The sequence below is a fragment of the Rhyacophila brunnea genome, unplaced genomic scaffold (genome assembly GCF_057557595.1).
Source record: "Rhyacophila brunnea isolate RB1 unplaced genomic scaffold, BYU_Rbru_1.0 scaffold_3, whole genome shotgun sequence".
NCBI lineage: Eukaryota > Metazoa > Arthropoda > Insecta > Trichoptera > Rhyacophilidae > Rhyacophila > Rhyacophila brunnea.
Genome location: NW_028232965.1, coordinates 47,656,191 through 47,683,836, shown reverse-complemented (window position 1 = coordinate 47,683,836; position 27,646 = coordinate 47,656,191). Strand labels below are relative to the sequence as shown.

The 27,646-nt window shown below is 34.3% G+C and overlaps 1 protein-coding gene across 4 annotated transcripts in view; it reads left to right on the top strand.

Moving 5' to 3' along the window:
- Nucleotides 1-27,646, top strand: part of beta4GalNAcTA (beta1,4-N-acetylgalactosaminyltransferase A) — a 137,607-nt gene that overhangs the window by 76,559 nt on the left and 33,402 nt on the right. The window contains exon 1 of one of the 4 annotated variants that reach the window (XM_085952328.1): nucleotides 15,643-15,846. The exons of the other annotated variants lie outside the window; for them this stretch is intronic. The gene's annotated coding sequence lies outside the window, so the exon portion shown is untranslated. Of the gene's footprint in view, nucleotides 1-15,642; nucleotides 15,847-27,646 lie in introns of those variants that run through there. 4 annotated transcript variants of the gene reach the window in all.

Below are 27,646 nucleotides of genomic sequence, written 5' to 3'. Positions count from 1 at the left end.
TTACTATCATATTTTAAGGTTGTATTAGACAGTTTTAATAATTGATTACCATTGTGTATGTAAATTTTAACAGGCATTATGAATTGTGCGATCTTAGCTTGCGCATTAAATTTTGAATCAAAACCTAAGTTCCTACTTATACTTAATCCGGGATTACGAAATCAACATTTTTAATGCGAACTTTTTATATGAATTTTTATATTAGGTAGTACGTCATAGGTCATACGTTTTCACCAATCGGGTTCGAAAATTCTGTCCAGTATTGCAATCCCAGTAGGTACTTAATTGTGGGACTTGTCGAATACAGCTGTCATTTTAATTTACGTAAAAAGGTGATTTAGTATTTGTTGAATAGTTTGGGATGTTTAGAATTTCATAGTCGAACTGAAGCATTTACCTATCCTCCCTGTATTGTAATGCGGCGAACGTAAATGCTTTCTGACCCAATAAATTTACATTCATCTGTCTTCGGTGGAATAAGGGAAATACCCTTTCGGATATTCGGAGAACGTCAACTAGTTTGGGATCGCAAGGACGAAATAGTCATGTAACAGTTTATGGAAATTTCCGGTGTGGGTATTGGATGAAGATTTATGGATAGGGTCTCGTCCCTGTGACCTGATAGTTGAGATGTTTGCACGCGGTAAGTGATGACCTCATCGTGAATTATGATTGTTTCATAGTCGATTAATGTCTGTAAACTTGGTACTTACCCATAACTTAGACTATTTATTGTCCCGGGATTCAAACACGACATGCACCACTTAATAAGTAGGCATGTTACCCCCCATCGCCGAAGACTATATAATATATTAGTGACGAAAACTGAATAGTAAAATGATTGTTTATTTACCTTGAATTCTATTAAAATCATTTATTTACTATAAAATATACAATTTATACACAAAACAGTACCGCGTCCAGTTTTTACGTCAAATCGAAAGAAAGCGTCGATACTTTTTTGACGGTCCGGTAGTAACATAACATGACGTGTATATGCAGTGACGTCCCGTAGGGGTAGGCAGATTGAGCATCGCTTGGGGGCGGCAGTTACTCGAAAGGCGGCAAACCGAGGAGAATCATTTGGTATACATAGAAATAGCTACCTAAATAGTAGTAACGAACATTCCATTAGAAGAAAAGCGACACGGATCGCCCTTAATTCCTCGAGACAACAAATTAATGTACATATCGCAAAAATTAAATGTAACAAACTACTGTATTAACAACGTCAAAAAATCCTCACTTTTGGGGGAAAATATTTATAAATTTGATTTTGTAAGTTTTAGTGGTAGTAGTAGGTATATATTTTGTTAGTAATGTATCCATACAACACATTTCTTAGATATTGGAGACATGAAAGGATAAAAAAAATACTGTATATAAAATGGGGCAGTATTTTGGCACTGCCTAGGAGCGGCATTTTGTCTAGGGACGTCACTGTGTATATGTATTAGGCCAGGGCCACACCGAAGTTCTTCGCTTAGTGCTAAGCTAGGTGCTATGCTTGTCAACTAAAAACACTACTGCCACATTGCGCGCTACGTGCTTAGGTACAAATTCAGTTGGCATTTGGGAGCGCTCCAGTCAACAACGATGTCACTCAAAACTAACCAGAAAGCTACTTATCACAGTGAATTTATGTTTAAAATTTCGAAAGTCTCAAATTCGAACTTGTTGGGTGCATAATGTCAATTCATCTAGAAGTACTCTTGGGAAGTTTCAACTTATCGACAAAGAATTTCGGAAATACGATGAAAAGTTTTTTAGTTATTTGAGGATGAACCCGAAAACATTTGACTTATTGTTGGGCATTTTTGGTATTATTTAGTAGATGGGTTCCACAAAGGTTCTCTTTTATAAACTGCTTCTATTAAAATTTCCTCCATCTTGCAAAATCACTAGGTGACACCATAAAATTAACCAACACGTTTGTTCGCCGGGAGACTCACTGGGTGACCAATAATCACGTAGCGAGGCGCGTGTAGTGTGCGTCCGTTCGCTAGGATATGTCACCTAGCTCGTAGCGTAGCTTTAAGCATCAAGTGAGGCACCTACCTAAGTGGCCTTAGCTTATGGTTTCGAGTCGAAAACGCAAAGGCTGTTATCCCAAAAGCCGAAATCCGGGATTTTGGCCTTCGGGATTTTAGCCTTTCGGGATTTCGTCCGGCACCCGTGTATATTACTTATACCTTTAAATATGTACTAAAATAAGTAATGCATACTTTTCAGTAAGTAATTATTAATTTATATTGTAATATACTATTTCTATGAGTATTTTATTGAATATGAATGAGTTTATTCAAATACAAATGTGGGAAGAAATCTCGATATATCCCGGTAAGTAAATAGTAATTCATTTTTCTTTTTCAGGACGTGTCCTTTACATGGGACCTCCTCCCTTATTCCATGCCTTAAAAAAAGCTTTTCGTATCCAGAGTCGAACAAAAGCTTAGCTCTTTTTTTTTTAAATTCCGACGCCGTTTCGTTCGTTATATTACGGACACTCTTTTAACTAATAGTTTTTTTCACGCTCGTTCGAATAATTAATTGTTAGTAGTTGGTAGTTAAATGAAAGTGTGGATAATGAACGAAAACACAGGGTAGGATAGAAATTTTATTAGTGATGCAGGCGAAATGAAAAGTTACTTTCTGTATTCACCGTTAACTTTACACTAATTTAGTAATCTCATAAAAAAATGCGTTACTGTATGTTTAATTCAAGTTCGTAAAACAAATTGTAAAATCAAGTAAATGTAAGTACCGAAATTTACGTTTTTAAAATGGAACTATGTCACGTGGGAAAGGGGGAGTTGATGAAATTCCATGTTACAATTTAGTAGATGAAATAGACCACAGCATAGATTAATAAATATAATTCAGATAGGCTGTACCCCAATACACTACATTGTGAAACAGAGTTTTGAATGTGTGTGTGTCCAACAAACCTCTCATTCATATTTAAAATTAATGAATGCATACAATCGTTCCTTGTTTACTGAACAGCGGTGATTTTCGTTGACGCAGATGACGCAATCGACTCATCATAAAATTAAAAAGGGGGCCTCGAAATAGTTCAAACCTGTCATAAAAAATATGTGTCATATTTCGCGCATTAATCAAACAGATACGTACCTACTTGTAAACGCAATAATAAACCACTAATATTATTATGTGTCATCAGCACAGAGCAGATTAATAATTTTGTGTTTCTTGGTCATCCATCAGTCATCACTATTATCTTCAATAATAATTATTTTTTTGCTACAGGTGTGATCTAGGAAAGAGATACATTGATGTTTTTATGCGCTGTAGCAATGTGTGTTGGTAGTTAGAATTTATGATTTTTATTTATTTTTTATCGTGGGGTGGCCTGAATATAACTGTGGACCCCCAAGTCTGTAAACCCGTCACTGCATCTGAAGGTTCATCAAAAATATATTTTTGTTGGTAGCCACGTGGCAAAGTCACTATGAATGCTTTATAAACTATATGGAGAGATAGACTTCTCATTAAAAAAATATTGATAATATTAAGTACTCGTACTTAATTTAATTTGTTTTCTGTTTAATAATTTTATTAGCGATGTTTGTTTGTAAATTCCTATTTCTGACTATTTTTTAAAGTTAGAGGTGGATCACAATTGAAAATATGCCGACCAAGTCTACTGTACTGTCGAGTGGTGAAGGGTGGAGGTAGGTTGCTAAGATCCGTCGTAAATAATACACACTAAGCTTTTTCAGTCAAACCTATCTGTTTTCAATGAACTAAGACTACAAATGTGTAGATCGGGTTTGTTAGTTTTTAAAATTCAATTAAACACTGCCTAATCCAAGCCATAGTAGAAAATAGTCAAAAAATATTCGTTTTTCTATAAATTATCCCATTAAACCATACATAACTTTAGGTATTTTATAGAAATAAGAATATTTTCTATTGATTATGGTTTGGTCAGGTAGGGCTTAATGAATTAAAAAAAAAATATCCAACACACTCTGTAATGTGTACCTATTCTTAATTCAGAAAAAAACAAATAATTATGACTGAAAAAGTGTGCACTATTTTTCTCGGATCGCCCATAGCATATAAAAAATAATAATAATTTGGTTTAGGCAGGGTTTAATTGAAATAAGTATGACTGACAAAGGTTAGTGTTCACTATTTATGTCTAATCTTAACAGCCTACCTCCACCCTTCGCCACTGGTAGGTACTGTCTGTACTATACACATATTTATTTGCTAAACAGATGTAAATGTTATCGACCGAATTATGTGCCTATATAATCCGCAATGCTTCAATTTATTCATTTGTCGCATGAAACTTGCAACCAAGCATTCAACGCAATTTGTATTTAATCATTTATATGTAAGTAAAATGTATAATTGATAATGATAACTTGATAACATAACGTTTGAGTGGGTGTTTTTTTTTAATCGAGGTGAACCCGACTGATAAATTTAATATTGCCACCTAATCGCATCACTGGCGGCTCTGTTTGTGATACATAATATAATAATACTACTGTCGAAACGGGATGTTAAATAAAATATTATTGTTTTAAAACGCGAAAAAAGACTACTTATCAAATTTTCAGTACACCAACCCATTCCTATCAATTCGCGAGGAAGTAATAATCATTGCAGTCACTTTTATCAAAAATACAGGAAATACGTTTCTTTGTCCATTTCCGCTCCTTCTGTGGTCGTGTCCTTTTCATTATTTATCAGAGGTAATTCTGGATCGGGACAATTCAGGTTTATATAAGATGTTACACAGCCTGTCCATTGTCTCTTGAATGCCCCCGATAGAGTTGTCGAGCAGGGTAGCATCGTTACGTACTCCAGGTCGTACAGCTTCACCGTGGGGGTGAGATTTGTGCCTCGGTTATGTGGTATTATTGTCCGTAGTATGAAGTTGAAGAGGAAAATGAAGAGAAACGTAGCAATAAACATATTATGATTCTAGTCGTGTTTCCGAACTATTCTGACACTGTGTCATCGATTTTAACTCAAAATTCGGTATTTAATTGTGTGCAACGGATTTTGTAAGGGATTCCGTATGCATGCAGATGGCGATTCGGACTGTCGGTATGAAGCAGCAGATTGTTTAACTCGTGGACCTACTTTGATCAGTACGCGATCGTCTCGGTTGGGAACCTGTCTTATTTTTACCAAACACCTGCAAACTGGCAAAATACTAGAAAATATATTTGAATTTTAACAAAAATTAAGTTTCTTTAAAGGACATCGCCCCTCTCATTATAAGACATGCGTCAAATAAAATGCAATCTCATTGTTTTTCAACCTTTTTACCAAGGCGGCACACTTGGCCCTCTATCAAACTGACATGGCACACCAAGTCGACACAATAACAATTCGATATGACGCTCTCTGTGCAGTGTTGCTCACACTGGTCGACAGGGACTCAGATCATTCACTGACGAGTGACATCGCTTGAAACATGATGGGAATACTTCTTGTTGATACTAATATATGACTATATTATGATAACACATTTTTTTCATTTAGTGGCCTGGCCGTCATGTCATAAACCAAAACTTTGCCTATGCAATGGCGAGTGGCTTTCGCATTTCTACAATGTTTTTAATCTGTTCTGTGGTCGTGCCAGACCATATACATTTGTGTAGATGGCCTGCACGACAATGATCACTTAATTGCACCATGCAATTGTTTTCATGGGTGTGGGGTTTTAGAATGTTTTATTCGTTATAAGTAAAACTTTCAGTAATTTGGAGGGACACCGGTTGAAAAACACAGTACTATTGATTCAGAGTGGTGAAGTAACTGGTGAGTAACTGAGATATCAAGACAGTTAAGGTGACGCATCAGTGAAACGCCAAATAATTTTCAAATGTACGCGCGACGAAATTTTGGACTCGCTGCCATTCACTGAGAGAATGTTGACCCGGGAACACGTCACTTTGCTGCGTGATGGCGACGGGTCAATTAATTCTAAAATCGTGTAAAGATGACTAAAAACGTTACCCATTTACTTTAAAAAGAAAACATGTCAATGAATATATTATTATTGTTACTAATAGAACAATAAACAGAACATAAAATGGACGTATGTTGGATTTATATGACAATTAATATTTCGTTTGACAGGCGTCATTTTCACCCGCCACCCGCAATCCGCGCATCGCCTAGCGACGATCTTTTTAGACCGTGCCTCAACTAATGCATGGCCTTAAGGTCTGGGCAACAAATTATATAAGTAAATATTCGTGGTTAGCTGTTGTTAATGAATATTTTTTCTGAAAAATACTCATTAATGGATCGCGTGATAGATTTACAGATCAAGCCACTTTTTGCAAAACTAAAAATAATAGGTTTCAAATTTTTTATGTTGTGTTAAGTATTATGTAAACAAATGACGGGAAAAAATCTCTCAATTAAACACGGATCAGCATTTGTGTCTATTTATTTTTTGTATTTAGTTTCAAGGTGCTAGGTTTTCCGTTTGATTCATACGTGCTTTATACGGTTCAGTTGTGCATTACTGGCCCATAGATTCTCAAAGTTTATTGGCCCACCCACTGGATCCCTTTCTAATAATAAAATTGTAATTTCTTAAATTTAAACATCTAGTTTGGAATTAAAGAAAATTAAATTATAAACCTATGTTTAACAAAAATTAAATTACACACTAGATTGCTCGCTTTTCTTCATAATCAAATAGTAAAAGTAGACATAATTCTCATAATTAATGATAAAGATGATCCCCGCAGCGCCTTATTTGGATAACCTTTTAGACCAATGTTCGGGATTTTTTACACAGAAGAATCAAATATGAATAGCACAATATTTTTCCAGGAGTTTTCCAGAGACTGTCGAGAAGAAGTATTTGGAAAATAGTTTTCTATTAACCTATTACCATTGTGAAATGCATTATCATTTTTCTTTCTCCTTGTTTATATTATATTCACTATGTACATAGTAATACCAGGAAGAAGAAAAATGATGGAACTCACATGTATGTCGGTGGTTGAATCTTCTTCAGTATTATTTTGATTGGGAGATGTGTGTGGACATCAGGATAAATTATAACACAGTAACTTTCGATTTGACAGAATCTCCGCGGAGACGTTTAATTACATTAAATTATACAAGTTTGGAACACAAGGGCTCAGCATGAGTGAGATAAAGTAACGTTAAATTGACGAAGTTACACAATTCATGTCGATGGCTAGCGTGTTTACGGTATTCATCTGGATCACATTTCACTTTGCATTTTATTACACATGGACGTGTTCACACAATGGAGAGGTCGGCGTCGGAGCACTTTATCGGGGACGCGATAATTATGGGAATTAATATTACCACATTATAGGTAAAGGGCATACTGATCACAATTTAGAGAACATATTATCCGGCTTATATCAACAACCACGCCGCTGCCCGCAGAAGCGGCGCGTCCGTTTTGGGGACGATTTCCCTACCTCCAATGTATTTAGGGGTCGGTGTAGACATGCGTCGTTCTTGAACGAACGAATCTTTTAAAACTAATCTTTAGCCAGCGAACAAATCGGTCCCGTGTCACCTGGCGCTTTTGTCGTTCGAGGCGAACGAGATTCGCGAGAGTGCGCGCGCAGTATAGGAAGAAACGTGGGTGCGAAGGATACGCTGCCCGGCGAACGGAATATGTCGTTCGGGGCGAACGAGATTCGCGAGAGTGCGCGCGCAGTATAGGAAGAAACGTGGGTGCGAAGGATACGCTGCCCGGCGAACGGATTATGTCGTTCGGGGCGAACGAGATTCGCGAGAGTGCGCGCGCAGTATAGGAAGAAACGTGGGTGCGAAGGATACGCTGCCCGGCGAACGGAATATGTCGTTCGGGGCGAACGAGATTCGCGAGAGTGCGCGCGCAGTATAGGAAGAAACGTGGGTGCGAAGGACACGCTGCCAGGCGAACTGAATATTTCGTTCCGTTGAACTAGAGTGCGCGCGCAGTATTGGAAGACACGTGTGGGGTGGCGACGAGATTCCGTAATTCGTACGCGCTAGTACTATACATTTTATTACAGCTACAAAAGACACAATTGACCTAATCTGTCCGAACAAATCACTATCCGTAATTAACCTATTCGGTCGGAGTCCTCATTAAGTGACTCATTTCCCATAGCTAGGTCGGTGGACAACTGGCTATCTTTTTCCAAAAAGCCTGTTGGTTGGTAATGAGACGTGGGACGACCGCCACGGCTGTGGGGTGAGGGGAAGTTATTCGGCTGACTAACGGGACTTCTGTCCGTCCGCCTTGCTCAAGGTCGGATGCAGGTATCTGCAAAGGGACTTCGCGTAAAAAAAAATGCGTTCGCAACAACAATGCTTGAAGCGTTCCGTTTGTACTGCAGGGCTGTGCAACCTTTTAGTTGGGAGGCGTTTCGATATTAATGTTAAATTGTTGATCTAGAATTTGAAACTGTCGCGCCGGAGTCTTTTCTTTTTTTGTCTGGTGACAATGGTAGATACCAAGATGTACATATCTGTAGCAGTCTAATTGTTTCCTTGTTTTGAATTATTTTCTCGGTGGTAGGTATTTTGACATGTTTTCGAAATACCGTAGTTATATTTTCACATTCAATATTTCTTAAAAACGGCGCGCGCGTTTCGCACGTTTAGCTAACTAAAATTTGCTCACCTCCAGCCATAGCGTTGATTCTGATTTTGTAAAAATACAAGAATCACAAGTTTGAAACCATATAACGGATTAATATTAAAAATAATTACAAAAGAACTTTTTATATACCACGTTTTTAAATTTTCTGTTGAATCATATAAACTTGACAATTCTATGTATTAATAAATACTTTTTTTGTACTTGATAGAAATACTAAATAAATATTATAGAATACTGAAATGTAATTTTAACATTTTATATATATTTCCATAGTAACGCACGTATATATTAATAATTTAATTGCTAGGACCCACTTAGCAACCAATTAAAGTGAGTAGTAAATATTACGCCCACGGTGGCCGCGCGGCATAAGCGTTGGACTATAAAGCCGTGGGTCCCAGGTTCGAATCCTGGGTCTGGCAAGTACACATATTGTTTTTCAATTTGTGTGTGTCAGGGTATGGACCTAATAGGTTGAGCAAGTGGTTGACATCCATTTCTCGTAAAAAACAAAAATCTGTCAATACAAAACATCCACTCTGTGGAGGCCCATATGATCCTATCAGGATCGGACATGGTCGGAAGTAAATATTACTTTTAACGAATTTTTCGAAACATACAAAACAGAATTATATATTAATAATTTAGTTGCTAGGACCCACTTAGCAACCAATAATAGTGAATGAATTCAATTTTGCTTAAAGATGGCCAAAAGTATTAATAGAATGCATTGTCGTCGTGTTCTGATATAGGTATTCTAAAAGTTTAAAATGTCTAGCTAGTCGGGAAGATAGTTAAAAATCTTGGACAAACAAGAATACGAGCTAATAAAAACGTTGTAATAAGGGAAGTGGATTACCTTCACGGTAAGGCTGTAAAAAGGGTATAATTCTCTAGTGTTGAGAAATATGGGATAAATTTAAACACGTGTTTAAGAATATTTAATTTTCAACGGTAGGCATTCAAGTTTATCTCGTAAACTATGTATGCATTCGATATTGATAATATTTGATGACACTTTGTGGACTGTATCTCTTTGATTTCTATATTAGTTCCTTGCTTGAAACAAGTGCACGCATTGCATAAATTGCAAAATAAATACTGTCTATGCGCTTAAAAATTCTCACAGTGCATACAAATTAATGAATTTAATTCAACGACAGTGAGTCATCGTTGACGTAGGCATGTAATGAAATTCGTCTAAAATCTTGTTGCTTTACATGAAATGTATTTTGAGAAAAAAATTAACATTGAAATAATACCAGACAAAAGCTTCTCAGTTCTGTAGTGGGTATAACACGGAAAAGCTGCAATAAAGCTCCTTCCTTCCGTAAAAAGCTTTGATAACTTAATACTTACCTTATAACTCGATTTTTATTTGATGAAAATGTCAAGTATTATTATATTGTGAAGTATTCTTCGTTTCTCAAGCCTCTGTTTTCGCTATATTCATTAATGTTGGTATTTTAGAAGGCAATAAAACGATTCTAAATAATAAGTCATTTCTACTTTTCAGTCATACTTCTTAAAACGAAATTTCGTTTCCACGTTTGCTTATCGGGGCGTTTTGCATTTTATTATTCTTGAATAACAAATTATTATGGTAAGTCATAAATATTAAACGTATAATATTGTAAATAATGCCCTTATTTGAAATTAAAATATATTATACAGCCAATGAATTAAGTTGTTAAGGGGTCTGCAACTTTTTTGACAGTAAAATTATTTTTAGATTCAATTAATGTAAATAAACTTCTCATAATCTGTACACAGTTGCACAAGAAGTGTGCTTAATCACATTCTGTATCAAATAACGATGTTGAATACTATATGTTAGGGTAAGTGCGCCATATAAATTTAAAGAGTTTTGTAATGTATTTAACAGTATCACCACCTCAATTAAGAGTGGATTAATTGGTGTGAATTTTTGATGAAACTGAAGTCCGGTGGCAGTTTAGAAAATTCGCCAAATTGTGCACTTTTGTATAAAATCCTGATGAATAGGCATATTCTACGTCATTTTTAAAATAAGATAGATGATAGATGATAGATAGATAGATAAGATGGCGGCTAAAAAAAATATTAAAAAAAAAAAATATTCGAACAGTATCTAATTATATGTATTAGGTTCTCAAACTTGTGCCTGTGTTGGCAGTATTTGTGTTGGCTTTTAGAAATATGTAACCTCATACCCACTCATTTTTCAATTTCTGTGGTGTTTGGCCTTTTATTTTTCCATTTTCTAAAGAAAATAAAAAAATCCACTTAATGAAGAATCCCATCAGTCATACATTTATCCATCTTAGCTCTTTGCATTAAAATAAACTCATTAAACTCAATCAGAGCTCACTTTGAGCATAGCAACCAAGTATTGGGCATCTTCTCCCAGGACACTCCCAGTCCAATTGTTTCAGATGCTTCACATCACCAATTTTAGGGTCCCACGATACGCTCGATTAATACCGAGTGTGGTGCGGGGTGGTTTTCGGTGAAGGGCGCTTAACTTCAGTATTAGGTATCGAGGAAACCATATATCTTATGTCTTGTACTGTGGGACAGTACTTGTCGTTTATGCCCTTAACCGGCTCGCACATCACAACTCGCTTTGTGTGCCTGACGGCCATAAATCAAAACTTCCGAGACCGCCGCCGAATGTTGCATGCTACAACCTCGCACATCTGCCTAGCGGCAAACGTCAAACGCGAAAAAGGAGAAGTCTCTCGTCTGCCATTTTTATTGTGTTGATTGTATGAACAAACGTCAAACGCGGTGACCAGCGATGAGCGAGCAATGACAGTGTAGACAGAGACAGAAATGGCCGATTGTGCGGCTGTGCGCATGCGCGGAGTCGACATTTTTCGAAATCGACATGCAGGCTGTAGCAAACGCAATTCGTCGCATGCAGGAGCGTCGCAGCGTCGCAGTTGCATCGGCCAATCTGCGAAGCTCCATTTGATAACGTTTGTTTCTTGGTTTACGATGACGGCACATCGACGAATTCGTCGTAAGACGCATGCGGCGAGTTCTGATGTGCGAGCCCTCTTAGACTTGTGAACGAGAATTTTCGAGAAATAATCATAAAAGTTGAATCTCGACTTTCGAAAAATAAATTTTGAAAAATGAGAATTCTCGAGAAATCGTCAATGAGGATCGCGAAAATTTAAGAAATAGATACTGGAAAAAAATAATAAAGGAAATTTAAACAAAAAGAAAAAGAAAGCTGCCTCTTGGTTGAAATGGAAATTTCCTGGTGAAAAAAGCACTAGACAACATAAACGAAATTTTTTATTCAAAATCTATATTTGTGCAATAAAAGGAAAACACATCTTCCTACTTTGAACCGGAACAAAATCGATAAATGTCGCCGGTGAAAAAAATTTGGTAATAAAATCTAAAAACGATCTCGAACGGATTCGGCTGCCAGAAAAATTGGAGAAAATAAATAAAAATATTTCTCACAAAATCAAACCAAAAAAAGCCAAATATTGATGTCCTTGAATATTTAGGCTAGCCGAGAACATGGAGAAGATCGCCACGATGTTGGAATGTCACAAGAATAAGAAGAGTGGCCTTTATTTAATTCAATTCTTCTGTTTACGTTAATACCTATTAGTTGTTTCGCATACGGAATTTCCCCGTAGATACGGTTAACCCTACTCACCTCAATTGAATTTTATCGTCTCAAAACATGTTTGTTTTTCAGACGTCGGTATTCAAACATTTGCTGTTTGTGATATAAAGCAGCATTATCCGAAAACCACAGCCTTCGATGATTGAATTATTGTGAAAATTCCTATTTACGTTATATATTATTTTCGTTGCGAATTTGTTTATTTAACCGCGCTGAATCGACCGAGAACTGACCGCCTCGTGATTTGAAGTCTACTGTTAAATAGTCAGATAAGAATGCAGAAAAAATCTGTGAATTAATTATTCAATGAATTGGCCCGAGCCATATTTCAAACTGGGCAACAAAATATTTAGAGTAGAACAGAGTTTCCCAGACCTCTTCAGACTACCACTAGCATAGACTATATATACATCTACCACTACCTTTTAGACTTTTAGAGCATCCATTATTTTACAACCGAAGTTAGTGCATTCGAATTCCTTTTACTCCAAAATGTTTTAAAGATTTTTGTACATTTCCCTGAATCTAGTTAATTAAAGTCATTTGTTTCTAATTTACATGTTGTTATTTTTTGTACGATCAGTTAACAAAGTCATTCTGGATTAAATTATGTGGAACCACACAATGCTACTGTTGGGGTACCCCCAACAGAGCCCCTACGCACCCTTCGCTACATGCGACGCCGTTTATTTATGTACATTAATCTCGAAAAGTAAATCGATGACCCATTACATGTAAGTACCTAATTTGAATGAAAGTGTACAAGTAAACATTATTTTGACAACACTTCTGAGAAAATATATTATAACCAATAGAATTTTTTTTTGAAAAACGTATCTCTCGGGTATCGCGCCCACGCGCATTGACCACAATACCTGATCCATACCTAATTGCGACAAATTTTAACGAATGTCTTTTAATACTCTCTAAAGCGCTTTCTAAATTTAGCTACTTATTGGCGATCGGCTTTTGTATTTTAAATCAAAGTAGGTATTACTTTAATTATTACTAACATAAGTCACGGATCACTCCAAGATTTTTTGTTGTAACTTGAACTGGCTAAAAATTTTTAATATAATTAGAATATTGCATGCTTAAATCTTGTGAAATATTCGTTAAATAAAAAAAAAAAATATTTAATTTAATAGTGTACTAGAATTGAGCATGACAGAAAAACTATAAAAATTTTACCTTACATTTTTATATTACATAATACAGTCGAACTTGGTTATTACGATCACGGAAATAGCGAGATCTTGGATGTGATGAGGAAACATTTGTTGACATTTTAGTTTATGATTTTCTGCATACATTTATTCACTTTTATAACGAGCTACTACTCGGTATACCGAGCAAAACTGTTTATGACACTAGTTAAGTGTCTAAGTACCCAATTGGTGTTTTCGCCGACAACATTGAAAAAGTATCCACGCATATGGTTGAAATTGCATGTAAAAAATCCAAGATTTCTGAAGTCAGTAGGTACCTACAATAAACAACTTCTTTTGTAATTTATGAATACCATGCTTGTTTCGGGGATTTTTACGATGTTTTTCAGATTTTTTATGTTCTATGCTTAAGAGCATACATCAGTGAAACGGCAAATAATTTTCAATAGTAGGTGCGACGAAATTTCGCATTCGTCGCCAATCGGAGACCGATAGTAGAGGTGTGAGCACGTCAATTTGTTTTGTCCTTGAAAAAGAAATCATGTCAATGAATATACTATTATATTACTAATATAACATTAAATATACGCATGTTGAATTTTTATGACAAATTATATTTCGTTCGGCACGCGTCATTTTCACAAACCGCGCATCGCCTAGTCACGATCTTTTTAGACCATGCCTCAACTGAAGTATAGCCTTAAATAGAATGTGGCCTCGTAATAAGTTCGACTATTATTTTTTTTCTGTTTACTTATATGAAATACCTACGTATAGTTCGTCGACGATTCGATTTCATATTGTCATATTACGAGGGTGGGTCAATAATTCCTTAGAAAAAAGCATTAAAACAGGTTTTATTTTTGTATTTTTTTTTTATTTCTCAACATAATTTCCTTGGAGCTCAATACACTTGGTTAGACGTTTCTCAATTTTTTTTAAACCGTCAGAAAAATAAGTTTTCGGAAGGTCCTCAAAATAAGCATTTGTCCGATCGATGACTTCTTCATTTGAAAAAAAACGTTGTCCACTTAGCCATTTTTTTAAGTTTGGGAAAAGGAAAAAGTCACTGGGGGCTAAATCTGGCGAATACGGTGGGTGGTCGACCAATTCGAACTTCAATTCTTCAATTTTAGCCATTGATCGTAAACATGTGTGAACACGGGCATTGTCCTGATGAAAGAGAATTTTTTTCCTGTTTAAATGAGGCCGTTTTTCTTCAATTTTGTTTTTTAGCTGGTCCAATAAAGATGCATAATAATCCCCTGTTATTGTTTTTCCTTTTTCCAAATAGTCAACGAAAATAATTTCACGTGCATCCCAAAATACAGTAGCCATAACCTTACCAGCTGATTTTACGGTTTTCGTCTTCTTTGGACATGGTTTGCCTTCGCAATCCACTGCTTTGACTGTTCTTTCGTCTCGGGAGTATAGTGGTGTATCCAGGTTTCATCTACAGTCACAAAGCGACGATAAAATTCATCCGGATTGCGTTGCATGAGCGACAACAGGGCTTTAGAGGCCACCACCCTACTGCGTTTATTGTCGACTGTGAGCAAACGCGGCACCCATCTTGCAGAAATATTTTTCATGCCCAATTTGTCATGTAAAATAGAAATGACGCTACCTATTGAGATCCCTGTAACCTCAATTATCTCACTCAACTTTAATCTTCGGTCACTTAACACCATATCGTGGATTTTATTGATCATTTCTGGTGTAGTCACCTCTACAGGACGTCCTGAGCGTGGTTCATCCTTTGTTGATGTACGACCACGTTGAAATTCATTTAACCAGTTATAAATAGTTGCAAGTGAAGGAGCAGATATGCCGTGAACTAAATCCAACTCATTTTTTATTTCCTTTGCTGTTAACCCTTTTATATTAAAATGTTTAATAACAACTCTAAACTCAATTTTCTCCATTTTCCATTTTTCCATTTTCCACAAGCGAATTTTTTTTTTAAATGTACGAGAAACACACAACAACCCGACCAATCTGATTGAAACTTCGCAGCATACTGAATCGGTAGTGCCGCTGCATGAAAACAAACCGCTTGCAGTACTAGTCGCGCCACCTGTCGGCTTTTCTAAGGACTTATTGACCCACCCTCGTATTATATAAGAAAATGTTTTCCAATTCTGCATTGCGTGCGCTCTGTCGCAACAACAATAATATAGTATTACAGAGAGAAATTTTTCCAGATATGTCCTCAAAGCGATCGGCGTCACTTTTCTGCTATTCCGCACGAGCGGTTGACGTGTTTTGAAAAAGTCTGACTCTTCACATTTTCTTATTATACCCTGTGCTACGACGTATATATGTACATTTTCTTTACTTTATCGCGTGTGCGTTTATAAGGAAAAGTGTGTGACGATATTACATTAACTCCGAGAGCAGTTAAGGTTTTAAATTCTATATAATTATTTCACATTCTTAGAATATTGTTTTATTTAAATTCTCACCAAGTATTTCACTCTCGTTTAGAAACGATTTATTGGTAATTAAATATTGACTGAAACAGTGGCAAAGTGTGAGGTAGGCTGTTAAGATCCGATATAAATAGTGCACACTAAACTTTGTCAGTCAAACGTATTTGTTTTTATTGAACTAATACTACAATGTGTAGATGGTGTTTGTTAGTTTTCAAAATTCAATTAAACTCTGCCTAATCCAAGCCATAATAGATAATGATCAAAAAATAATCGTTTAGAGTAGGTATATCCTTCATAACTTTTCTAGGATGAGAATGATGTAATATATTCTAAAAATATTTTTTTTACATGGATTATTTATTTATTTATTACTACAGTATATTAACACAAATGAATATCATTTGATCTAAATAATTTTATGCCAGGTAATCAGGTAAAGAGGGCGTATCGGTGTAGTAAAAACTGCAAACAAAGTGTAAAGTTATAAAACGTATAGGTACTCTACCTTTAAAATATCTAAAATTATGCAATTAAATCGTACATAATTTTAGATATTTTATAGATAGAAGAATATTTTTTATCGATTATGGTTTGGTTATGCAGGGCTAAATGAATTAAAAAAAACTATCCAACAAACTTTGTAATATATACCTATTCTTAATTCAACGAAAACAAATAAGTATGACTGAAAAAGTGTGCACTATTTTTGTCGGACCGCCCATATCATACCTAAACTATTATGGTTTGGTTTACAGGGTTTCGTTGTATTTTAAAAACTAACCAGCACCATCTGCAAATAATTGTATTCTTAGTTGAAAAATTTCCGCCGATGTTATACATTGACCAAGAATCAAGTAAATTCAAAGAATTGGCAACAATTGCTTTATTAATATTGTCGACTTTTTCCTACTAGTGTATACTGTGAAAGATCATTCAGTGTAGTGCACTTCATTAAAAACAAACATCGAAGCCAGTTGACAGATGTAAACTTAGAAGCCATGCGGCTCGCATTGGAAAAAGGAGTATTGAGGAATTTCCATTTGCATTACTTTTAAATAAATAGATGTGTACTAAAATGTTCAAATGTCTTTTATTCAATGGACTTGTCTATAAATAAATAAATTGTAGCTTTCATTTTTTTCAATCGCAACCAAAGTGAAATTTGGTGCGGCCACCAGACGTTTCCATAGAACTTTCAATGTCAATTGTGCGGCCACAGTTAAATTTCACGTGAGAACCACTGATATAGATACATGTTCATTGCGAAATTGCGGTAATGATGAATACATACATGTATGGAATATAATTTTTCGCCAATCATATGTACATGCGTTGTATAAAATGGCTCAAAATGGAATAGTACAAAACCTAAATCAATTAGATTTCTTTTATATCTGATGAAAACTTAGCACAACACATTGTATAAAATATATCAAAGGAAACGCTAAATCTTTGGAAAATTGTAGTGTGTAATCAATCAGTAACCTTTGGCTTATTTTTAAAACCGCCTCTCATATATTTACTACTAACGTTCCATACACAATTAATACTATTTTTCACTTAAATGTTATACGTTATCAATTTTATGTCATGCTTGACAAAACATATAATATATTAAACTAAACATAGTGTAGTTAGGTACTTATCTAACACTGAAATTACTCGCAATTAAAGTTAGGTTCGAAAAATTTTCGAGATTTTCCATCCCGAATCTCGATAATTGAAATTTTTAACATTTCAGGAATTCCCGGATCTCGCGAATCTTTTCTCTGGATTCGGGATTTCTTTATTATCAAATATTAATTGAAAAAACTATTTTCTATATGAAGTGGACAGAAAACACAAAACGTTCAAAGACTGATGGGGCATTTAACACAAATAAGCCAACATCGACTCAAAATGAGCGCAATTTTTGCAACATCAGGGAATTTTGTGTCTCAAAAGCGTACGCGATTGACAGTCTGTGTTTTTTGAAATTCCATTTTAACAAGTAATGTTTTGAATTATTTTCGTTTTCCTACTTGTATTCTGTTTGTCTTCTTACGTAAATAAAGAAAATCATATTTTTTTGAAATTTGTCTGTTTTTACACTGATTTTAGGATTTTTACAGGTTTTTTTTAAATTTCCCGATATTTCGAGAATTCTTTTCTGGAAAACCCGAATCTCGAGAATTCAAAATTTCATCATTTCGGGAAATCCCGAATCTCGAGATTGAGATTTTCTCGGGAAATACCCAACTCTACTTTATTACGAAATTATCACAGAACAGATAATAAATGGAATTCCGATATGCAATATTCAATACACTACATTTTGATACAGGGTTTTGAATGTGTGAGTAAAATGAAACACGCATATGCACGTACAATAGTGTGTGTAATACACCAATATTAAATGAGCGTCAATGCATAAACCGAGAGCAGTTGTCAGTATTGGACGTATGACGTATTCGTGATGTTAATTAGGTAATAATTAAAGCTAATTAAATTTAGAATCCGTTGTCTGATGAGATTTGTGATCTTCTATTTCCGATACATTCCTGAATAGGTATTCACAGTTATACATAATTTATTTATAATTTTTTTGTGTATATAATAGGTATATGTACCTACTATTATTTTGAAATATTTTATTTTTTACACAGATTCTGCTCAATTGAAGGCTTGGATTAGGCAGGGTTTAATTGAATTTTATAAACTAACAAACACTATCTACACATTGGAGTCTTAGTTCAATGAAAACAAATACGTTTGACTGACAAAGTTTAGTGTGCACTATTTATGTCGGATCTTAACAGCCTACCCCCACACTTCGACACTGGCAGATGAATAGGTAGCTGTCAAATTAAAATTAAATTTCCTTATAATGTGAAAATCTAAGTTTTCTAGTTACAGCATCGGGGTGACGAAGTTTTCGCATTGGAACTTGAAATTATTGTTTTAACATGTGTATTTTTTTTTATTGTTATCAGTAACTTTGAATCAAGTTTCTCACTGAAGACGTACCTAACTAAAAATACTTTGACCTTTCTTTCGACATTATAATGCGCACTTGTAATAACTTTTAGTAATAATTCATATTAATAATGTCGGCGATAGATTTTCGCATGATAAACGCCAGCGATTCGCATGTAAGCTTATTTTCGAGTTTACGTTACCTATTTAAATCGACCTGGGTTATTTTAACCTGGCCAGTGTATCGGTTGATTGATTCTTCGCATGCGACTATCGATATTTCGAGGGCGGATTCTGGGAATTTCTAGCTCTGATTAGGTTTGTTACACATAATGCCATGTAACAATATAGGTCGATAACTCTCATAATAATAACTTTATGTTAATATTATACAGTAACGATAGGACGCATGAGCTTTCTAAAAAAAAGCCGCGAAGTAAGTAAAGTCAAAAGTAACGAAAGCTCGGTTGACCCAAGAGCCATCCTCAGTAATCTACTGAAATCGAGCTTTTTTAATAAGTATATTTTTTCAGTGCGGTTTTCATCCAAAATGGTCAAGATTTATAAAGTAAATAATATTTTGTCAGCATAGTTTGACATAAAAATTCAATTAAAATTTAGCATGCAAAATTTGTCACACAAAATGGTTGGCGTGTCGTTTGACGTAAAAGAACAACTGTTATGAATATAATGTATAAGCAGACAAATGACAACCCATTATTATTTTATATATATATATTTTTAAAGACAAACAATTCTTGATGAAATCAACCGAACATATTTTTTTTAATTTTATATAGAGCTCTAGCGTCAATAGGCCAATAAGTACTATATGAATTCATATCTAGATATCATTGCAAAAATACCCATTAGCTCCCAATACATATTACTATCCACTTTAACTACAGATATATTGGATAACACATATTTATAGACGATTCATTCAAAAAAATATGTGTGTTCACCATAAATAATTATGAAATAGGTGCCATAAATACATAGACAATCATAAATACAACGGGAAAAACAGACCTTTTCAATGTCTTCCTATCTTCCTTAAATCTTGTAAATTGTGATAAAAATGCATAAATTATATACTTACTTACACTTTTCATATATATTTTTTTAAATAAAAATTGCAATTTTATAATAATAATATGTTCGTTAAATACATTTTTTAAAGCGCTTCCACAACATTGCATAATATTTTTTTGAATAAACTATATCGTTGTGTATCGATAGTTCAGCGCTTTTCGTTTGATTAATTATATTTTATATCGGGTCTGGGAAACTTTTGGATAAAGGGCCACATAAGAAATAAAAAATGAACGGCGGGCACAAGTAAATACTATTTTTATACATACATTATTTATTATCATGAAAAAGGAATTTTAACATAAAAAAGTAAATGATTCTTTAATAACCAACAATGGAAACGTATCCGCAAATTTGTACGTAAACAGTTCACCGCAAGACACTTATTCGTGCGTCGCAGTACGTGAAACATGAGTTCGTGTAACATTTAATCAAATGACGAGTTCATCGTTGAACCTTTCACCGTGGAGTATATTTGTACGTATGCTACAACATGTGGCGTATTTTATGAGATGTCTTTACTAGGTTAGGTTAGGGTTAATCTAATTGGAACAGTACTATTTGCAAACTATCGTCGTATTTTGTAAGATACATACAAATGTATTCCACGGTGAAATGTTCAACGAAGAACTCGTCATTTGATAAAATGTTATACGAACTCATGTTTCACATACTGTGGCGCACGAATAAGTGTCCCACGATGAACTGCATACCTACAACTTACATGTAACCCAATTTAATGAGAAGACTGAAACTGTTTTACATTTTTCAACATTTTTTAAAATTTCAGGTGCTAATTTTGTAGTTGAGATTCTTAAAACTGCTTGGTTCATCGGTGATGCTTGGTCGTAAAGAGTTTTAGTGATATTCATAAATTGAAAATGTTTGTTTACATAATATTATTATTGATCCAAAAATAAACAACATTTTTCTTGCAGAATCTTTAAGCTGTTCGAATTTGTCCGAATTAAGAGTTAGTTTGCCCGGGCCTGTTTTATATAATATTTTTGTAACAGCTTTATTTAAAAAAAATCTCCTAAGAGTGTTAATGATTATTGGCATCGGTTATGGCAAAACCTTTGCTTTCCATCGAAATACACAATCAAAAAATATAACATGAATTTGACAAACACGGAATCCGAACCGGACATTTTTACTTACTAGGTACCCAATTAATATTATATTTTATATGATCATACACAGCAATTCGTGTTACTACTGTTTTCAGTCATTGGAATCAGCTGTCCGCCGACACAGACCACCGGACGTTGCGTTTGACCCTCGCACTCTTCTCGACTCTTCTTCCATAGGCAGTGTAGGAGCCAGCCGGCGGTGTTCGCCTGCAGTTTTACATAGTAAAATTCAACGTGTAGTGGTTATGTCGACGGACAGCTTAATTCAATCATATCGTGGCATACAAAGGTGCATATTGGCCATAGCACGGAAATACCAATATTGAACCCGATGTATAAGGAAACATACAAGTCTATAATGTAATATAGATGTCGCTCGGTGAGTGAATAGAAACCGGGTTGACCTCGTCTGAAGATAATGACGGTCAATTATTGACTCTTATCAGGTTATCACAATATCACATCACGTCAAAGTTAATCGTCGCGAACTTCACGCCGTGTAGCATAATATTATTATCAAACGTTTTGTGATTAGGATTACTGATTAGTGATTAGTGATTACTGATTATCGTAGAAAATCGTATATTATTTAATTTGTTTTATCTTATCTAGGAGATGGGTACAGTTACAGCATTCAATTGGTAATTGATTAAATTAATTCCACAGTACCTTCCACGTGATCATTTCGATACCTCAGTTCAATAGGGGAACAACTCAAAAAACCTTGTTCCAAGATAATGGCGTTTGAATTTTTTGCAGAAATTCTCATTTTAATTTTAAACCCTCAAAATTAACCAATAAATTTCAGTATAAAACGGAAATACTGATAATCTCAGAAAGCGTTATTCGATTTTATGACACATTGAAGAAATTATTGACTCTTTTTTTTGCTGAATTATAAAGAGAAGACCTTTCTGCATCGAATGGCATCATTAACTCAAAACCATTAAATTTTGAGTTGTTCCCCTATTGAACTGAGGTATCGATTTATATTCATGATTGTGAAGTGAATCGAAACGTTATGAGAAGATACGATGAATAATAAAACAATATCTGTAAGATTCAAGATGTATTACCTTTTATTATATTATGTAAGATGATCACTGTGATGTTATCTATTGTTATTGTGGTAAGGTTTTGACGAAAACATTAGGTATTATACGTTATTGTTTGGTATAGTAGTTTCGTTCTACATCGGCACTGTTGTACGCTAAAATTGCTTCGCATCTGTGTTGGTATTATTTGTGTGTATGCATTAAGCCCTGTAATAAAACCTTACTTAGAACCGCCTGCAATTATTACCTTATCACCAATTGGTTATCCGTGCAGTTTAGGGGCATAAAAGGCGGAGTTTCTATTGTTAAAGACAGTTGCTGGTAATAAACATACCATAAACTCATTCTTTGCAATCGTCTACAGTGTGTTCATATAGTGATTGTTATCGAAACGATACGCATACTGAATTATAATGTCCCGTTTAATTATTCATACTATTAATGCCCAAACGAAGGAAGTTATATATAATATATATACATACGTAAAAAATTAAAACCAAATGTGTAGTGAAAGTAGTGTTGTGACAGAAGTTTCGAATGCATAAGGAGTTGGTTTAAGAACGGTTTGGCGTGTTTTAAGTTAAATAACAATAGTGATATCGTTAAGGCTAATTCATAAATTCCAAAACATTGTATATTCCAAATCCTAACTGAATAAATAATAATACACGATTAAATTATGTTCTTCCTATTATTTATTTTACTTTAACAGCATTATACTTATAGTTAAAAATGCAATTTGTAAATGTGCTCCGAAGTCCTAATAATTGTAATACATTTAATTGTAATATAATTAAATGACATTGCCAACAAAATTATGTCTTTACGGTATTATAATTGTCTTTAATTGCTTAGTTCTCTATAAATTTATAACTAATCTTTTAAATAATGATAATGACATCGATAAGGCTAATTTATAAATTCCAAAACATTGTATATTCCTAATCCCAACTAAATAAATAATAAAACAGGATGTTTTCATTGAATTGTAACTATCGGTATAAGTAAATAATATATAGGTACCTATGTTCTAATGTACGCATTTTTATTCTATATTTTATTAAAACAATAAGTCATAAGAATATGCTTATTTACCGTATTTCTTCATGCACACCCTGTGTCAATACTACCAAAGAACACCAACACAACTGCAAATCGTTTTTAGCGTACAACAATGCCGATGTAGAACGAAACTAATATACTTATTAATTATTGGTGGAAATAAATGTTGAATAAAAACCTGGAGCTTGTATAACAGTGGCGAAGGGTGAAGAGTGGACATTAAATTTTGTCAGTCAAACGTATTTGTTTTCATTGAACCAAGACTACAATGTATAGATAGTGTTTATTAGTTTTTAAAATTCAATTAAACCCTGACGAATCCAAGCCGTATTGGATAATAGTCAAAAAAATATTCGTTTATCTATAAAATATCTAAAACTATGCCTTTAAATCATACATAATTTGATATTTTTTTTATAGATTATGGTTTGGTATAGGCGTGGCTTAATGAATTTTAAAAAAAAACTAATTAACACCACCTGTAATGACATGTATTAATAATTCAACGAAAACAAGTAAGTATGACTGACAAAGTTTAGTGTGCACTATTTATGTCAAATCTTAATAGCATACCTCCACCCTTCGCAATTGTTGTATAATATATCGTCACTGTTCTGGCAGAAGACACTAATTCGAAAAAATGACATATTGAGTTAGTTATACCAAAATATTCATTATTTAAAACTTTACCGTCTGGAAACCAACATTCTTAATAAATAAACAGTCTTTATTTTAAAGTCATCCTTTTTACGATTACTTAATAAACTCACATGATAGACCATTTCAAACATTTTAACAACTTCAAAGTCAAATTACTCAAAACTAGTATTCTCCAGTTAGTGTGTTCTGCCAGAACAGAGACGATATTATATTATATGAAAGTGAAAAATGATCGATGTCGAAAGGACCAAATAAGTCGTTTAACATTCCATCTTTACGTATGTCAGGTGAAATAATTAAACCCGGAAAATATCGTTAAAACTGAATTAGATATTTGCAGTGACACGCAATATTTTACCTACGTTTCTGAACATATTTAGCACTGACTATTTCTGCACTGTCGTCACTTTTTACGGTCGATTTGAAGAAAATAAAAGTGGAAAAGGGCGATTGTCTCAGTCACGTCGACACTAGGGCGCCACAAGGCGAGTCGGGTTTTCCATTCAGCAGTTTTTTCCAGATTCAAGACGCCGCGTAGGTATTTGATCTTATAAATTATTAATTATTAAAAGTACCCACTTATCAGTGGCGTTCGGTCCATAAATGTTTTAAATGCGGAGCATGCCCAGACATAATCGATAGAGTATTAATTCTTCAAATAGTCGAATGGTTCTATAGTAGTAAAACTGTGGGTACCACAATATATTATATAATATGTATTTTTCAACAACAGGCCTATCACTTTACGTAGGTATTTCGGCGGCTAATTATGTAAATAAGTTAACCGTATTATGAATTTACCAACTATTTGAGATAGCCGCAGATAACTGCTTAGTGTATGGAATGCCTTGCTTGTTAATTTGGACCAATGAAAATAACCTACATGTGCTAAAGAACTGTTAAGAATAGACCCGCTGGTTCCTAAAACAAAAGTCACCGCATGCGTCTGCTACGTAATATATGTAGGTATACCTAAGTATATTTTCTACGTAACATTGTACCGTAAAGTTGTAAATGTTGTATCGGAAATACAATATGGTCGTATATTAAAGACCGTCCAACCTCTTTGGGTCGTATAGTACATACTGAGATAAAATCCATGTCTAAATAAAACACGGTTCTTGTCGATTTACACTTTACAAGGAGCCAGCAGCAAACAAATTTTGAAAATAGCTGATATACTGGATTATTTGTTAGGTTAGATTTTCGTTCTTGAATGAACATTATTGTCTGCAATGCTCCCCGAATAACGCGTAATTTTTTCATCTCGGTGCTATTATAGAGATGACCGTATAGTATACGGTCATCTCTTTCCGATAAGAAATCTCACGGCGAACTGAGCTACGGTGAAATGTAATACGTACAATTTACATGTAACCGTATTAAGGTGTGACTAATTTGTCTGTGGTCATTATTGCCGACACTATTTATAAAGCTTCTATTGTATCGGGTTGTCTCGCTCTTCACCACACCCGCTGTTTATTAATATCGAACCATATTTAGACAGATGTAGTAAAAACATCGATATATGTAATAAAATAATATTATATCAATGGGTAAATATTGAAAACGGTAGATTACCCTTTTCACCAAAGTGGGAGGATACGGTCCTCCAAAGTAGGAAGTAACTTAGCAGCCTTATCACAAGGATTACTTGTTCATCATTCATTCAGTACATCATTCACATTTCCTAAATCTGTTTAGATAATAAACACGCAGTGATTGAAAAACAACACGTACATTTTCCCACCCACGGAATTGGAACACGCGCACCAATACGAAGAGGCGGGCGCGATAAATAATAAGCAATGTTATTTTAATTTCTGTTTATAATATTTTTATACTCGACTGGATTTACTTAGTAGGAAATAAATATTTGTTTTTAATGAGAAATGCTTTCGTTTTCGATTGAGTAAGATAAATTCTATGAAACGTGAAATACCTTGTAATATCTAGGTGCAATATTTCAAAATATATTTTGCAATATGATTTTCTTTCTTGAGTTCCTACTAACTGACCGCATTCTAAAAATTAGCATTGCCTGTCAATAAACATAGGTACCTAATGATTCATTATTTGAATTGGTATTTAGAGTAGAATTATAAATATTGAACATTTTTATATACATAATTAAGGTACACTGGGGTAAGTGTGAAAGCGTTTCCGATTAATTGATTTTGACATTAAATTACACAAAAACGAAGAGATAAATTAAAAAATCTTCTTGTCATAGATAGTCTATATATTATACTCGTTGACTACAAAATTTAGTTTATTGGATTATCAGTTCTGTACATGGAGTATTTTTTTTAAAATCGTCACCGTTTTAGCAAAACCATCTATGTGTCACTTTTATCAAAAATGACTTTTAAATACCAAGTCATTCCTTATTTTTTTCTCTATAGGCCAGTAAAATGATCTATGTGTTGGGTAAACTCGCTCCGAAGTTATTTCAAAAAATAAAAAACAGCTATGTGTAAGGTTCAAAAACCACGGTTCACAAAAACAACTATGTGTATATTATAGTAACATATAGATGGTATTTTGATATCGAGAGTGTAATGTTTTTTTACAGTTTGGCTACACATTGTTTGTTTCTATGTTATATGCTATGCATTATGGTCTTGCACGACGGTTTGAAAGATGCTTTCTCAAAAAGAGAGACAGGAAATATTCAATAATTTCTGGAAGATGCCTACATGGTCAATAGGGTATAGGCGAGAATTAATTTAAAAGTTGGATAAACAACTACAAACGTCTCGATGACAGTGGCCAATTGAAAGCAACAATGACAGGTAATAAGAATCTGACTGAAGATAAATAATTGGTAGTGCAACCAAAAATCAAAACGGAGAGATTTGTGGAAAAATGTTACATTATGGTTGGATCTAATTCCAAAGTTCCCAGCCATCATTGCAGAGAAAATACCTCCAGGGTGTATGTGGAATCGTGTTTCCGATCCAAAATACAAATGCATGATGAATATAAAAAATGGTCTCTGGAAAAAGGTCATAAAGCAGCAGAATATACTCCAGTATATTTACCACCAAAAAATCAGTATCCACCAACCACGTAAAGATCAGTGTGCCATCACTGCCATCTGCTGTAGTTATAAAATGAAGAATGTTTCAGAAATGAAATACAATAGCCACATTATTAAAAAAAAAAAAGATGCTAGAAGACCAAAAATGAAATGAAGGAGAGTACCAGAAGTATTACTGGACGGTTAGTAATCACAATGGATCTCCAAAGTGTGCTGCTATGTCCAAAACACAGGCACAAATGTATTATAAACAAAAGCTGCAACTACACAATTTCACCATATACATTCTTCATAATGTATCTTCTAATGAATTTGTCTCATCTCATCGAAAGCAGGACAATACAATGAAATAATTCTAATATCGGATGGGTGTGGATATCAAAACCGAAATAAATTATTCGCTACTGCTCTAAGTTATATCTTTAGAGAGAAAAAACATCGAGATTCAACAGCTTTTTCTGGAAAAAGGCCACACCATGATAGAGGCCGATAGTGCACATGCCACCTAAGAAAAGTATTTTAAGCCTCCAATATATTCACCATCTGATTATATAGCACGTATGCGGCTAGCAAGACCAAAACAACCTTATAAAATTAATGTCATTGATTTTAAATTTTTAAGAATTATGGATAAGATAAATCTGGATTAAGTTCAATCAGACCAGGAAAACGAATCGGAGATCCTGTTGTATATGATATTAAAATGTTACAGTATCTACCAGATGGAACAATCTTTTACAAACTCAACTTTATCAGTGCAACCGTTT